Source organism: Macrobrachium rosenbergii, chromosome 44 (assembly GCF_040412425.1).
Source record: "Macrobrachium rosenbergii isolate ZJJX-2024 chromosome 44, ASM4041242v1, whole genome shotgun sequence".
NCBI classification, from domain to species: domain Eukaryota; kingdom Metazoa; phylum Arthropoda; class Malacostraca; order Decapoda; family Palaemonidae; genus Macrobrachium; species Macrobrachium rosenbergii.
The window spans coordinates 18,408,004-18,423,397 of record NC_089784.1 but is presented as its reverse complement, the minus strand read 5'-3'; the positions used below and the strand labels follow the sequence as shown (position 1 = coordinate 18,423,397).

General features: G+C 38.3%; 1 long non-coding RNA gene across 1 annotated transcript in view; it reads right to left on the bottom strand.

The window, feature by feature from the left end:
* Positions 1-8,308: 8,308 nt before the first annotated feature.
* The window catches only part of LOC136829370 (uncharacterized), a 68,030-nt gene continuing 60,944 nt past the window's right edge, over positions 8,309-15,394 (bottom strand). Inside the window, exon 4 of the long non-coding RNA XR_010850371.1 lies at positions 8,309-8,896. This is a non-coding gene — a long non-coding RNA (uncharacterized lncRNA). The remainder of the gene's footprint in view (positions 8,897-15,394) is intronic.

Here is a 15,394-nt window from a genome sequence, read left to right as displayed (position 1 = left end):
CTACCGTACCTAACCTAACCTAGCCTAGGGCACCGTAAGTTCATATAGGGTTGTGCCCTAACCTACCAGACATAACCCAACTTAGGTCACTATATATTTTAAAGGACACTGTATATTTTAAAGGGTTACATCCTAACCTACCACTCCTAACCTAATGTAGCCTGTCACACTGTAACTTCAAATAGTTACAATTTCATTCTACCGTAACACACTATTTCACCCTATCCTAACACAGCTAATCTAACCTAGCCTTAGGCTCTTTAAATTCAAATAGGCTTGGCTCCTAACCAAAGACGCCTGACTTAGGGGTTCCGGGTCGTTTCAGCCGTAAGTAGTTTCGCCTGTAAGCATGTTTACGTGCAAAATGGATGCCCTGTTTAGTACCAGCCCCTGGGGATGTACGTAAAACATAAAATAATAACGGTAAATACCATAAACATAACGTCTTACATTGTTTTGGATGTTACGGCCGAAACGACCAGGACCGAACTTAGGCCACTGTGAATTCCAAAGGTTTATGCCCTAACCTACCTCACACAACCTAACCTAGCCAGAGGTGCTGTAACTTCATATAGGGTTACATCCTAACTTATGACACGACACCTAACCTAACCTAGCCTAAGGCATTTAACTTCTTATAGGGTTACATCCTAGCCTACCACACCTAACCTAATCAAAGGCACTGTAACTTCTTATAGCATTACATCCTAACCTACCATACCTAACCTAACCTAGCTCAAGGCACTGTAACATCTTATACTGTCATGTCCTAACCTACCACACGTAACCTAACCTTGCCTAAGGCACTGTAACTTCTTAAACTGTTGTGTCCTAACCTACCACACCTAACCTAACTTTGTCTAAGGCACTGTAAATTCATATAGGGTTGCATCCTAACCTACCACACCTAACCTAACTAGCCTAAGGCATTGTAACTACTTATACTGTTATGTCCAAACCTACTACACCCAACCTAACCTAGCCTAAGACACTAAAATGTCTAACAGGGTTGAGTCCTAACATACCTCACCTAAACATAGCTTGAGGCACTGTAATTTCTAATAGTTCTGTGTCCTAATTTACCACACTGAAACTAGACTTGCTTCAGCCACTGTAAATTCAAAAAAGTTTGTCCTAATGTACCATACCTAACCTAACCTAGCGTATGGCATTGTAAATTAAAATAAGGTGTAGTAACCTGCCAGATTTGTCTAACCTAGGCCACTGTAAATTCAAAGAGATTGTCATAACCTACCACACTTAACGCAGCCTGTTGCACTATAACCTCAAATAGGACTGCGCCCGAACTTCCCACTGTTAACCTAACTTAAACCCAAGGCACTCTATATCCTAACCTACCACACCTAACTTACCTAATCCTGGGATGGGGAAAAAGCTTTCCCAGCCTGGGTTTGCAGCATGTGCCTTTACCACCCCTTCACACCCCTCCTTTCAATGATACTCATAATCCTTGTGATTAGAACAACCTAAGTGTGAACAGAATTATTGCCATGGCCACTGAAACATGAATCATGCACCTTGAAAAAGAGCATCCACAAGTAAGAGTGGTTTTGCAGTGACCCTTTGGCAACTAGCGGCACCCAGTGTTTAGTCTTTTACTTTGCCTTTGTTCGTACTTTCATTAAGACTTAAGTCTTGTCTAACACCACCAGCTTACTATCTTCAATATTTCAAGCTCTAAATGGCTGAAAGTCCCCCAGTGCTTGGCTTTATATATATCGAAATTTAAAAAAAATCAAAGCTTTCATTTGTTTTACTGGTACCTCCGTTCATATTCTCATCCTTCCATCTGACTTTCCACCCTCTAACAATTGTTTCAAAGTGCAACTGTGAGGTTTTCCTTTTGTTACATCTTTCAAACCTACTTTGTGTCAGTTTCCCTTTTAGCACTGAATGACCTCATAGATCCCAGTGCTTGGCCTTTGGCCTAAATTCTATATTCTGTTCTATTCAAAGGACAATTTAAATCTTGTGTATTTTACTTCAAAGTGGAAATTTGATTCCTTTTTCTGCTCGGCATTGATATCCCTTTGGTGATAAGTAAACTTGTCAAGGGACTGTAATACACTGTAATCCAAGTTGTTTTGTTAGTCATTATTCTTCATTCTTAATAGCACCTGATCGTTATGCTACTCTGTTGTGTTGTACTAAAGTGTAGCGTATACTCAAGTTGTCACCAGTAAATTGTAGTAAAGAAGATACTGTATTTAGATTCAAAGATCATCAGACATTTTACTCTAGGTTCTCTGTATCATCACTTTAGGTGATGAAGAAACGAAGTCACAGTTGCACTTGCAACATTACAATATGCAGCAGGATCTGTACTGACTAGGTTCATCTCGATATTTCTGCCTGTTTCCAGTGCATGAAGCCTGGATGCAGCCTTGGTTTTTTTTTTTTTTTTTATAGTGCATTATAGAGTATTCATGGTGAAAGTGAGACTTCTGAACTTCGAGGAGATTGGTGAAGTTAATGTATATTGGATATAAGTATTTGACCAGGGTTCTACACAAGTAGTTTTGGCCCTGAATTTGAAGGACTCCTTTGAAAGCTGCTGTACCAGGTTAACCTGAATTTAGTCATAGTCTCTCTCTCATTCTCTCTGTTGCAATAAAAAAAAGATGAATGTTTTATAGCCGATATTAATTCATTGCTTACAACACAACAAAATTGTGCAGCTTTGCTCACAGCGACACTATCTGGCATCAGTGGAAAATGGTTGATGTGAATTATTACTTGCAGCATTGTTCTCTTGGACCTCAATACCATTCCAGTATTTCAGTATTTGCTGTGGTAGAGCGTAGGACAGAGATTTGCATATGACACAGTGTTAGGGCCCAAGAATGATGTTTATGGTCAGGTCTTTTACATTTATTGGTTATTAATGCTGTCATGCATTCATCCGGTGGCCTCTTCATCCAGTTACTTGTTGAATCGTTACGTCTCATGTGGTAACATGGCGATTTATTCCGTAAAACCTTCTGTTGGTTCCATACGGATGCAGGTATATGGAGAATAAAATACTATCTGGTATAGAATAGTTACGTAGTACACTTTTGTGTTTTACTTTTTAAGATTTTCAATTTTTTTCGTCGTGTTAAATATAACTTTGTTTAAAAAAACCACTTCGGGTTAATATGCTCTGTACTCCCTTTGGAGACTTATTAGTTCATTGGTTGAGATATAAAAAAGAGGTTAGTTAGGTAAATTGAGTGGTCATTATTCCTGTCCTTTCTATATGCTTGTTTAGAATTGACTTACTCCATTATTAATAGGCAGTCGGGTCTTGAAACTCTACTGGTTTGAGCCTTATTGAGGGAAAACCTGAGGTTTTGCAGAACCGAAGGAGAAACTGTACTGAACTTATACGACTGTAATTGTGGAAGAATGAACTCGAGACACTCGCTGCTTTGTTAGAAATCGGATGAAGTTATGAGTAAGTGGTGACCAAACTTGGTTCTACAGCGCCTGGTGAATCTTTGTTGACCTACAGTGGCCAGTGTATGGCAACCACAGCATTATAATTCTCTCTCTCTCTCTCTCTCTCTCTCTCTCTCTCTCTCTCTCTCTCTCTCTCTCTCTCTCTCTCTCTCTGTTTGGGGTGGGGGGTTATATTAAATAAGCGAGTTGTGTATCTTTTAAAATCACATTTGCTGATTTCTCCGTTGACTGCATTCCTTGTTATTAAAAGGGGTCGTCTGTCCTTTTTAACATTTTTAGTTTGTCCAAACTTTCAGCTATTGTTTAACATGTTCTTATTAAACGATTTCGTAAATTTCAAAGTTTTGTGGCGGATGTATTGCTAACTTGACGTGGCTGGTATGAAGCAAATTAAATAATTGTCCACGAAATGAAAATTGTATATTAAAAATTGCGTGTGAGCACATATTCACGCTTGCGCACAGATCTGTTGTGTATAAAAAAAATGGTTGTCCGTAATGGGGCGAAGATTCGGAATCGCCCATACCAATCCTTTCCTTACCCATTTAGGAATCGAGCCTTGGCTCTAATGTACCACGAGTAAAGAGGTGGGGGGCGGTTGAGTTTTTCTAGAAATGGGGGTTTGTCATTTTCCGTCTAATAATCGAAGTGTTTTTCCAGTATTGTCTGAAGCATTCAAAGTGACATATCAGGGCAGTTGCAGATTCAATAGCTGTGGAGGAATGAGATCTTGAAGTGGTTGAAATCCCAGGTCACCCGCAGGAAGATCCAAATTGGGTCAGATTTAGGAAAGTTTTTTTGCGAAAAAGGTAGACTTAATTGCACGAATGTAGTAAACATTTCAAAAGAATTGGGGTGTAAAATTTGAAACATTCCGTTCCTTTTTTTAGTTCTACCCAATTTCAGTAGTTGAAAACGCTGTATTAATGCACAAGGTGATACAAGATAATAATTGGATTTTTGTGTATAGGAAACGCTGGAAATTTTAATATTTTATAGGTCATTCCAACTGTAATATAATTTTGAAAAGCAGTCTTTTATGTGGAACCAAGGTTCACCGTTAATCTTGGGTGATATTTACTGCGCATTGCGGTTGCCTTAACTAGGCATTCTCTCTCTCTCTCTCTCTCTCTCTCTCTCTCTCTCTGTGTGTGTGTGGGGGTTGGGGGGAGGTCATTCTAGGACCGCCAACACAAAGTGCTATTCGAACTCAGCCCGGTACGGAGGGCCTCGACGAGGTAATCACTTCCGTAGAGCTGCTAGTAGCGCAACATTTGACATAGGGATACGAAATATAGCTTAACACTTTGGCCCAGGTGAGCATTGTGGTCTCTGGCCTCATATAAGCCTTATTTTATTTATAGGAAATTTTGCATATAGCATTTAGAAGGAAAAAATATCAATAGGAATTTTAATTTTAGGTTTGTAGGCGCTCACTGGGAATTTTGATTTATGAATTGTAAATTTCAATGATGATTTGTATGCTCCCTGATAGTTTAAATCAATATTGAAATGCGCTGCAGTTGAATATTTGTGGCTTTTTCATGGTTTCAGCTTTTTGAAAGGATTGGAGGGCGGGCTGAGCTCTTCAATAACTTGATAGGATTTTTACTAAATGTGCTCCTAACCACAAATTCGCCTTCTTTAACTCTGTAGGGCCTACTATCCTAAAACTGCTCTTAATCGCCTCAACTACCTTTCAAAAATCTATGGAACTCCGGGCTAGGAAAATAGTAGTACTGACTGGCACTTCTGCCGGTTCCCCGACACCCCGAAAATACATGGTCCTTGTTACCTTAAAATCGAAGGTCTTAATGTCCAAGACATTGGTCTTAACCATATGTTCAGTTGATTTCGTACGCCCCAGGTCTTAGTAAGGGTAGCTGGTTCCCCGTCCATTGAATTTCTTATTTTTATCCTTATATATTATAATCCTGTGACTTGAGCATTTACTTGCGACCTTGAACAAGTTTCAGCCAGACAGTCGAGGCTCCTTCCCTTCAAACTTGGATATTGTGGTGGCTGAATTTTGATATTCATCAGTTGTACGAACGCCTACCTCTCTCTCTCTCTCTCTCTCTCTCTCTCTCTCTCTCTCTCTCTCTCTCTCTCTCTCTCTCTCTCTCTCTCGTTTTGTACTAGGTCAAGGTAAACATTATATCCTCTTGAGCTCTTAACATACTATATTTGCGATTGTCACGCATTTTTCAGTATCAGCTGTGGATTCATCCGTTTCTGTCGTGCCATTTATGGTCTTGAATTCTAATGGTTATTTTTGGATCATTGCGCTGTTGCCATTAGTATCATTATCCAATATCAGATGTTCACCTTTATTAAAAGTTAAGTGGTAGTTCCTGGGTAATAGATGGTAGTTCCTGGGTAATACACTCGCAGAAGCGGCAACAACATACTGACCCAAGAAGACGACCGGTGTCTTCCTAGATTTGTCGGACTATATTACCGTCCAATCTCACCATGCTGGCTTCTCGAGCTGCATTTTCATCCATGGCCACTACCCCCAGACCACTAAAGGTTGTTGCGCGTTTCTAAGCACTTATCTTTGGGAGTGAATGCGCTCCAAGATAGCGCCCAATCGTCTGGCATTTATTGCGGGTCGTTCAAACCTAACCATTCATTGATTTCTTAACTTCGATGTCACTATAGCTTCTGATTCGATGTTGATTGGCAGACAGGCAGTCTCAAGAATTTTAATTGAAGTTGTCACAGACCGCTTGTCATCGTTAACTATCCGTCAACTACATACGTATTAGGTAAGGTTGATCAAGTGTTCCCGGTTTCTGCTGGTCTAGAGCGTAGTACTGGTCACTACATCGAAATTGATGAGCTCAAGCATTCCTAATTGCCAATCATCACAGACTAGTGAGACCTGTTGAAAGTTAAACTCTTGCTAATGTACAGTGCAATAGTACGTTCAGTGGTCACTCTCCATCCTTAATGGGGTTATGCACACTTTTCCCCGTGTAAAATTCTCACTTCTAATAGAACGGTATTAGTAAACTTAATTTCTGGATCCTGTACATGTGGATTTACTCGAAGTTAGAATTTTATTTTTCAAAGGTATTTTTGCTTGTTATTTTGGTCACATTTTAATAGAACTTTTGCTGGAATGTTTAATGTCAATTTTCGTGCCCCAATTCCTTTTCGAGTCAACAAAGCTCACTTGTTGACCAGTTGCTTCTCATTTGCAACTTTCTATGGTCTGATTGTTCAGTACCTACCAAACCTAGTAGATGGTTAAGGGTAATTCGTATAGGCATTGGTTTCCATGCAAGATTTCTCAGTTGGCAATAATCATAATAGTATTGATGATCTTAATTTGATCTGGGCAAGATACAGGCACCTGGTATTTCTTCCTTCGTCCTTTGCATTCATCTCGTCGGTATTTTGTACTTTTGTCCCTTCATTCCACGACAGACTTCTTCCACGCATCTCCTCCATTCCACAACATCCGGTTGTGCTTCGCTGCAGAAGCACACCACACGCGTTTCAAGGAAGATTTGGGATATCTTTCATTTGAACCTAGATAGGATTTCTATATTTTGTTTCTAAGCTCTCTCTCTCTCTCGCGGTTGGCGAAGAGCTTTCAGAAGGTTGATGAGGTTGATGTAGGACTTACCACTCGGCTTCTTTTGTATGTGTTCCAAAAGAAACTTGTGCAGTAAGGTAGTTTTAAAATACATTGATATCCAAAACACTATTAATCTAAATTAGCTATCTGGGTTTTGCTAGTCTCACTGTATCTTTTGGAATCGGGGTTAGCTTCTCATCTATTTTAGAGCTTTCAACATTCCTTATGCTGGTGAAAGAGGAATTTTGTTTTTCAGTATGTTGAAGTGGGAGATTCCTAGTTAGATTTGTAATGGTTTCTTTAGAAGCGAGTTAGTTTTGACATAAGTGTGTATAGTGACATAGGCCTAATTGCTTATGGCAGGATTGTCAACTCGATTCAAAATTAATTGAAATGCCATACAATTGCAAAAAACACTGGGAAAATTGCGTATTTTAAAGAGTAGAATAAAAATAAGACCATCTTTTCTTGCGTATTTAGTCTCGTTCTGTTATTGTTAATGCACTTCAAGGCTTGACAGGGATTGACACTGACACTTATAAGGCCTTCCTCGTCAAGCTAAAAGTGTACTCAAGAATAATAGATCTAGATTGAATACGCAAGAAAAGAGGGTCTTTTATCCTTTTATCCTTCATTTTTCTTTTTAATAGCTATTTTAAAATAACTTTGTGAAACATTTTGAGTGAAACATTCTTATTGTATTCTTGGTATTTTGTAGTGAAATTTTTTTAGTATACAAAGTAATTTCATTAATTGTTTGATATAATTGTCATTTCGTTCATTGTCAGGGGATCATGTTATTGAACTAAAGTTCAAGGATAAAGTTCAAAGAATGTTATGTAATTTTTATTTCAATTTTAGTTAAACAACATCTAATGATAATCTGCTCTACAGGAGAAAGAATCGAGGAACTGAGGACATGCTGTGATCGCAAGAAGACTCGAAGCAAGAACAGAGTATCGTCGGAACAAAAATACTTAAAGAGCCGGTAATCCAGGGCGATATTTAAAAAAACTTCTGGACGCCTCACTTTTTAATTCAAAAATTTGTTTTAAATTTTTTTTTTTTTTTTTTTTTTTGCTGTGGGGCAGCCCTGTCCGATTTACAGGATTTGTGATTTTGATGTGTAAGCTGCTGTAGTCAATAAATTATTTGGAATGAGTCTGGAATGATTTTAAATACCTTAACAAAAATTACTGAAGCAGATTTGTATACATCTACTGTAACTTGTTACACAGTAGTTACACAGTAGTATACAATCTTTCCAAACTTCATGGCTGTGAAGTAGATCATATGGTGTAACTAGGAGCTGCTAACTGGCTCATAATCGTAAGAGCACCTCTCGTACCAGGGAAGCGAAATAAGCAGGCGATTTGCCTTGAATATGAAAGTTAGGGATTTTCCTCTCCACGGCCTGCTCTCCCCCTCAAGACATTCGTCCTCCACATCCGTCCAGAGGCACTCTTCCTCATAGGGGGTTTACTCCCGTCAGTGCACCTCATGAGGGTGCAATGTGGGTATTACTTAAGATCTTTGCAACGTCCCTTCGGCCCCTAGCTGCAACTTTCATTCCTTTTACTGTAGCTTCGTTCCTATTCTTCCATCTTGCTGTCCACCCTCTCCTAACAGTTGATTCATAGTGCAACTGCTAGGTTTTCCTCCTGTTACGCCTTTCAAAACTTTTACTGTCAAATTCCGTTTCACCGCTGAATGGCCTTAGGTGCCCCGGTGTTTGGCATGTATACCTAAAATCTATAAATCAGAGGCACTCTTCATTTACTGCGCAGATATGTCCTTCCCGTTTCCGTTTCCTATTATCTGTTCAGAAGGGCAACTCTTCTAGACCTGGAATGAGAGAGTTTTTTATCAGTAATAATGTTCAACTTGTGTGTGACTTTTTGCAAGTGTTCAATGCGGCCTAATTGGATTTTTTAATCTCTGAACTAAAAGCAAGCGACTATGACAACACTGCAGAGCTCGTATAAATTATTACCACTTCAGTTTCAAAATGCAACGATGCATTATCTTTCCATACAAGATTAAAGGTTACATTGTACAGAAACACAATAGCAAAAAAATTACACAATAGCAAAAAAATTTAATATGGATTTTTTTTCCCTGCAGACGTCAATGAAACGTGGTGCTACAGTGAGAATATTTAAAGTTAACCAAAAACGATTAGGAGCCAATCTCCAGGTAATAGGCCCAGAGCATCTTTTTTACTCACTGAAGAACTAGCAGTTTAATGAAACGAACTGGCAGTTTGTTTCATTATTTCCCAAAATACTAATAATACCCTAGACAGCAATATAATTACTTCTCCAAAATACTTTTAATCCCCCTAAAGCAATACAGCAAGAGTGTGTAACTACATTTGGGAGAAGGATATAAATACATTGCTAGAGCCAGGTTGGAAAATAGACATCGGCAAATAATCTGAAATTCTATACTCCAGGTAACATGAATATCCAACCGTTGTCCGGGATACATCAAAGTTATGTAACTACGTCGACCTCTATTATTAAATCTACGCAAAAGGAATTAATTTCTAAACAAAAGATTGAGCCAGTGAAACAAGGACAACTAAATGGAACGACTTCACTCTTTGGAATACGTCCTCGTCAAACTATTCCCATAACGTCCATTTCCTTCTTTTGAATTAGGCCTTCTAAGATATTATATTCGTGCAAGGAGTCTTTTATGAAACATTTCATTAAACTACGCCAAAATCGCCATTCTGAAGGCATGGGAATTAAAATAGCCAGTTATCTAGAAGTATATTTCTACATTAAGTACACATACCTTACAACATTACAGCCGTGATAATCTTATTTCAATAAAGAATTAATCATTACCAATAAATCGTTATATACTACTCTATCACTGAGTCTCAGTTCATAAGGAAAATACTTTAGTATCTCGATACTAATGTTCGCAGAGCGTGCAAGTATACAAGGCAGGAATTATTAATCGATATACCTACAAGGCAGGAATTATTAATCGATATACCGTTGGTTACTGGGCTTATGCTACTACATTCTCATGAGGCAGAATGTTAGTCCCTTAATTGCTGTGATGGGAATGAAAGAACTATCCTTTGTATTCGCTTTTCACACTAACGTTCATAGGCTTCCAATTCCAACCACTGTATGGTTTATAGTTACGTGTATATTTGGGTCTGTAATGACTGAGCCGCCCCCAACCCTACACAACAAAAAATCTACTTGGCAAGTAACTTTGAGAGTAAACCTAAGCTATGTCTTTATTTCAGTCCCTCGATTAACAACACTTGCTTAACGTTCCATGCTTAACACTGACTTCCAAATAGTCTAACACTTGTAATTCCATTTCTATAACACTTGCTGGTGTACATTTTCAATTTCAGTTTACCAACACCACTAGCCATCGTATCGGGCAAGTATTCCACTTGTTTCACACAAACGTACCAACAAAATGTCTATAAATTTCTGCCCAGTGGTCAAAATGACACTGGCTAACAAATCTGCTCTCGCCTTTCCTCAAACAGCACACTTGCTCATGAAAAGAAAAAGGCACCACAGTGTGAAGAAGGAAACAAATTCAACGATTTCTCCAGTCAAGGATAAAGTCAAAGAAACCTTAGGCAGGAATTTTATGAGAGGTAAACATACTGAATATCGATTGATTAAACCCTTCTTGAATACACATGCCAATCAACTACATGAATGTCAGCAAATAGTCCATGCAGCAGTTCGAATTCCTTTGCCCAGTGACACAATGAAACTCCTGTCTGCTATGGTTGTTGAAGGCCCTAAGCATCAGCTCATGGACAGACTGCTGGAAGTATCATTCTTCCTTGAATAGTCTGATAAAACCACTGACATTTTAATACCAAGATTGCCAGGGCACCTACCAACCGCTGTTATGTTGGCGCCTGAAAGGCACAGGTCCTTTTAAACGGAAATGGCAAATGTGACTGGAGTGGGACAAATAAATCAAAGTATTGAAGATACAAATGAAAGTAATACAAGTGTTCTTGTTAACTTGATCACAACCAGGTAGACCAAATGAGGCAGAGGGAGAGGTATCTTAAGCAGCGCAAGGAGAAGTTGATAACATGCAGGAGTGGAAAATTGAAACGAATTGATATCATATGAAGCACAAACAACATTCAGAAAAGGTTTCTGGTTATATATCAGGGAAGGCATCCTTATTGCAATGCACACTAATCGAAATTATCTGAAAGTGGTGGATAGACACAGGATACAGAAAGAGACACAAAAAGGATAAAAACAAGGAAACGTCCTGATATATACATGGAGCTGTAATGGGAAAATTATTCCTTTAAATACTATTGATTTGTTTAGGAATTGATTCATCATCCTCCTCTAATATCTTTATACTGCTGTTGTGAGAGTGACTGGGACTGTAAAATGTTTTCGTTTTCGTTGTGGACATCGAATGCATAGAAGTGTAGCCAGTCCCTTGTTTTGTTTTTCTTTCGCTCTGAATGTGGGAGCGCTGTCCTGAATCTGTAGTCTGCATATTGGTAACACTAAAGAAACGTGTAAGGGACGAGAACGCTGTTGGTGTGAAAAGGACGTCAAGCGGTCCACCCTTCATTTTGGCTATTTTACCAAATTATTAATACAAGTTATTATCTATCCCTTGCAAGGAATATTTCCAGGGACCTAGTTCAGGAGTCCTGAAGAGTATGTAAATTGGACCTAGTTCAGGAGTCCTGAAGAATATGTAAATTGGATCTAGTCCAGGAGTTCTGAAGACTATGTAAATTAACCAAGTCCGGGAGACTAGACCTGGGAGAAATTTGGCATGATGTAATGAGTAATAAAGAAACGAACTGAGTACCAGGGATTTTCTTCAGTACCATCGTACCTTACCACTAAAAATGGAAATCAGCACTTCAATTGCCTCCCAGTGGGAAGACATCACCTGGCCTCATCAATAATAAGACCAGTACACCCAAGGAATATCATGTAATAGCAGGTAGGGCAGGCCTACCCTAATTCCCAGGCAGCGTAAACGTCAGTAGTCTTCATACCCACCGTGTCAACTATGACACAGTACCATTCTCCGACCCCTGTCTCCAGGCAAGAAGACTGACAGCAGTGCATCTAGATAGTAGTATTATTATTCTCTCTTATCTCATATATCTTAATGTCTTGGTGGGGGAAGAATTCTCCCGTGACAGAGCGTTTATCAGAGAAAAGTGTCTGTAAATATAACATTAAAAAAGAATGCAGTGTGACACAATGGGCGGGACATCGAGAGACGTGGTGAGAGAATTAAGATATACAAACGTTCAAGCTATAGGCAAAGAGAAGGGAGGCTAAACTAAGAGGCAGGTGGCAAGGACAAAGAATATGGAAGGAACTGAATCTGAACAACACAGCAGAAGGAAATGAAATAGTCAGGAGGGGAAGTGGCAGAGGAAAGATAAAAATGGAGACAAAAATAAAACAAACCCAATGTGACATTTCATGAGTGTTTTGAAATTTGTCAGGATGGAGAAAATGAAGACTAACTAGAGGATGCTACATGGAACAGGGACCAACACAGAATATATCACTGAAGAGATGAAAGGGGTCTTTTGAGATCACAAGTGGAAATCTCCCAGGGCCGTCAGGAATAACAATATCCTAAAAACGACTTGTGAACCAGTCATTGGAGAGATGACCAGAATATAGTTACTGTGTAGGAAAACCTAATAATAGATAAGAACAAAGGAATGGAAAAAAATGTAAGAAGCTAAGCATTTGCAAAGGTTAAGAGAAACATCGGAAATTGGCAAGTCTCAGCTTGGCTTATTACATGGAGGTCAACAACAGCGTCAGTCCAGAACCGGCCAGGTTTATTCCCCAGAACCCTATCAAGGAAAACCAAGAACTCACGGAACACTCAACTTTCTTATTTGTAAAGATAGTTTTGATATTAGGGCATCGTTGTAAATCTCAACTTTAATTTGATATATCATTTGTTGGTTTTTATATGCAAATGGCCTTTAAAGCCCCAATAATAGCGCATGTCTGGAACCGCTTAAACTGCTATTTGAAGAAAACCCGGAACTCACAGAACCCTCAATAACTTTATTGTTTGTACAGATATTTTTAAAATTAGGGCCTCTTATAAAGGTCAAGTTCCCAGCTTTAATTTGATGTATCTTTTGTTGGTGTTTATATGAAAATTGCGTTTGCAGCCCCAATAATAATTAGTCCTTGTCTAAAAGTGCGTACACTGATATTTTGAAGAAAACCCGGAACTCACGAAACTATTATTTATTTCGTTTAAATGGGTCTGTTGAAAGGTGGTCTTAATTTTGAGGTGTTATTTATATCGAAGCGGTCTTTGTGGTAAGTTTTATTGTACATGCATATAAATGAAGCAATGGCAATTAGAGAGTGAACGAAGAAAGACGTGTCGAACGGAGCACGTTTGAAAATCAATTACAAACAAGTACAAAATGAGTATAGACAACAGTTTTGCAAGGATGAATAACGGAATAAGTGCAACGCGTAACAAAAAACAAATGTTCTTTTAAACTGATTGATGTGCCGCAGGTTGCTGTGATTTTTTCCATTTATTTATCCTTTACCAAGTACAAAAATTACACAACCCTTTGAATGTGGGTTCATGTACATTTACGCAATTTTTATGAAACCATTTTATTTTACATTTTTTGATTTTCACATTTTATCACGTCATTAATTAAGTTAGGTAATATGCAGGGGCAATAAACTTTAATTCTACTATTTTTCGGCTCTGCTGTTGGCATGTTTTTATTTTTGGAAACGGCAATAATTTATTGTTTACAAAAGTTACTAAATGGTTCCGCATCAACGGTATATCATATCGTATTTTAGAAAGATTCACTTTCAAGTTGTTAAATATTAATTCAGTTAGATTTGCAATTGCAAACACTCCACAATCGGAACCACTGATTTGACGCTGGACATCTAGAATCTGAACATCTAACTGATCTGTAAGAGTTGCATGAATCTGTGAAATCTGAATCGACATACTACTGTTTACTGATCAGCTTGATTTTATACTGCCAATATAAATTACACCATTTGCCTCGCACTGAAACGATAATAACCAGTGATTATGCCAATTATGGTAAATTTGTGCGCTCGGTGACCCTCGTAGTTTTAAATTAGTATTTATTTTCCAGAAGCAGCCCTTGTGTTCTATGAAATACGGTATATATTTGTATTCTGGTGGCCAAAAATTGTTGGAAACGAGGCCGCCAGTAAATTTAGAGCTACATTTATTATATTACCGTTTAATCACCCGTTGGTATTTGCAAATGGTAAGCTTCAACAATTATCGTGGACAGAATAATGTCCGACTTTTCTTATGCAGTATGCAATGTGTCAAAACAGTAAAACATAAAAACAAAGCTGGCAAGAAAAATAACGGCCGTTGAACAGACGAATCGATAAAAGAAAAAAAAAGAAACACCGACAACTATGGAACAGTGTCAAACACAACTACTGGTTCCTTCAATAAGCCCAACACTTTATATCCAGAATAACTTAAACTAACAATACTATCGTCTGTTATGTACTCAATAAAGTACTTAACCTGTGAGTTTTCTTCAAATAGCAGTTTATGCGCTTCTAGACATACCCTAATTATTTTTGGGGCTTTAAAGGTCATTTACATATAAAAACCAACAAATGATACATCAAATTAAAGCTGAGACTTGACCTTTACAACGATGCCCTAATACTAAAAATATTTATACAAATAAAGTTACTGAGGGTTCCGTGAGTTCCGGTTTTCTTCAAATAGCAGTTTATGCGGTTCTAAACATACGTTAATTATTATTGGGGCTTTAAAGGTCATTTCCTTATAAAACCAACAAATGATATACCAAATTAAAGCTAACAACTTTACCTTTACAACGATGCCTTAATATAAAAAATATCTCTACAAATAAGAAAGTTATTGAGGGCTCTGTGAGTTCCGGGTTTTATGCGAAAGGGTTCCGGGGAATAAACCTGGCCTCGGTAACCTTCGCAGCATAAGACAGTTGAGTTGTTTATGAAATATATTTCATGATGGAAGAGATTCATGGAAGAATGCCACTGACACAGCTGACGAAGCTCTACTTCAGCAACTGACTTTCAAACAAACCTCACACAGGAACACTGTCAGCTCATCCCCTCACTGCCTCATGTCATTCCACTCTTCAGACGTCATTATTTAACGCTCAGATTTACACATTCTACTGTGTCTTATAGTGTTGCTTTCAGCCATTCAGTGATTAAGGCAGTGAAAGAGTGTTAGAGTGGTTGGACATCAAGACAAAAGAAAGGATGGGGATCATGTAAAAGGATG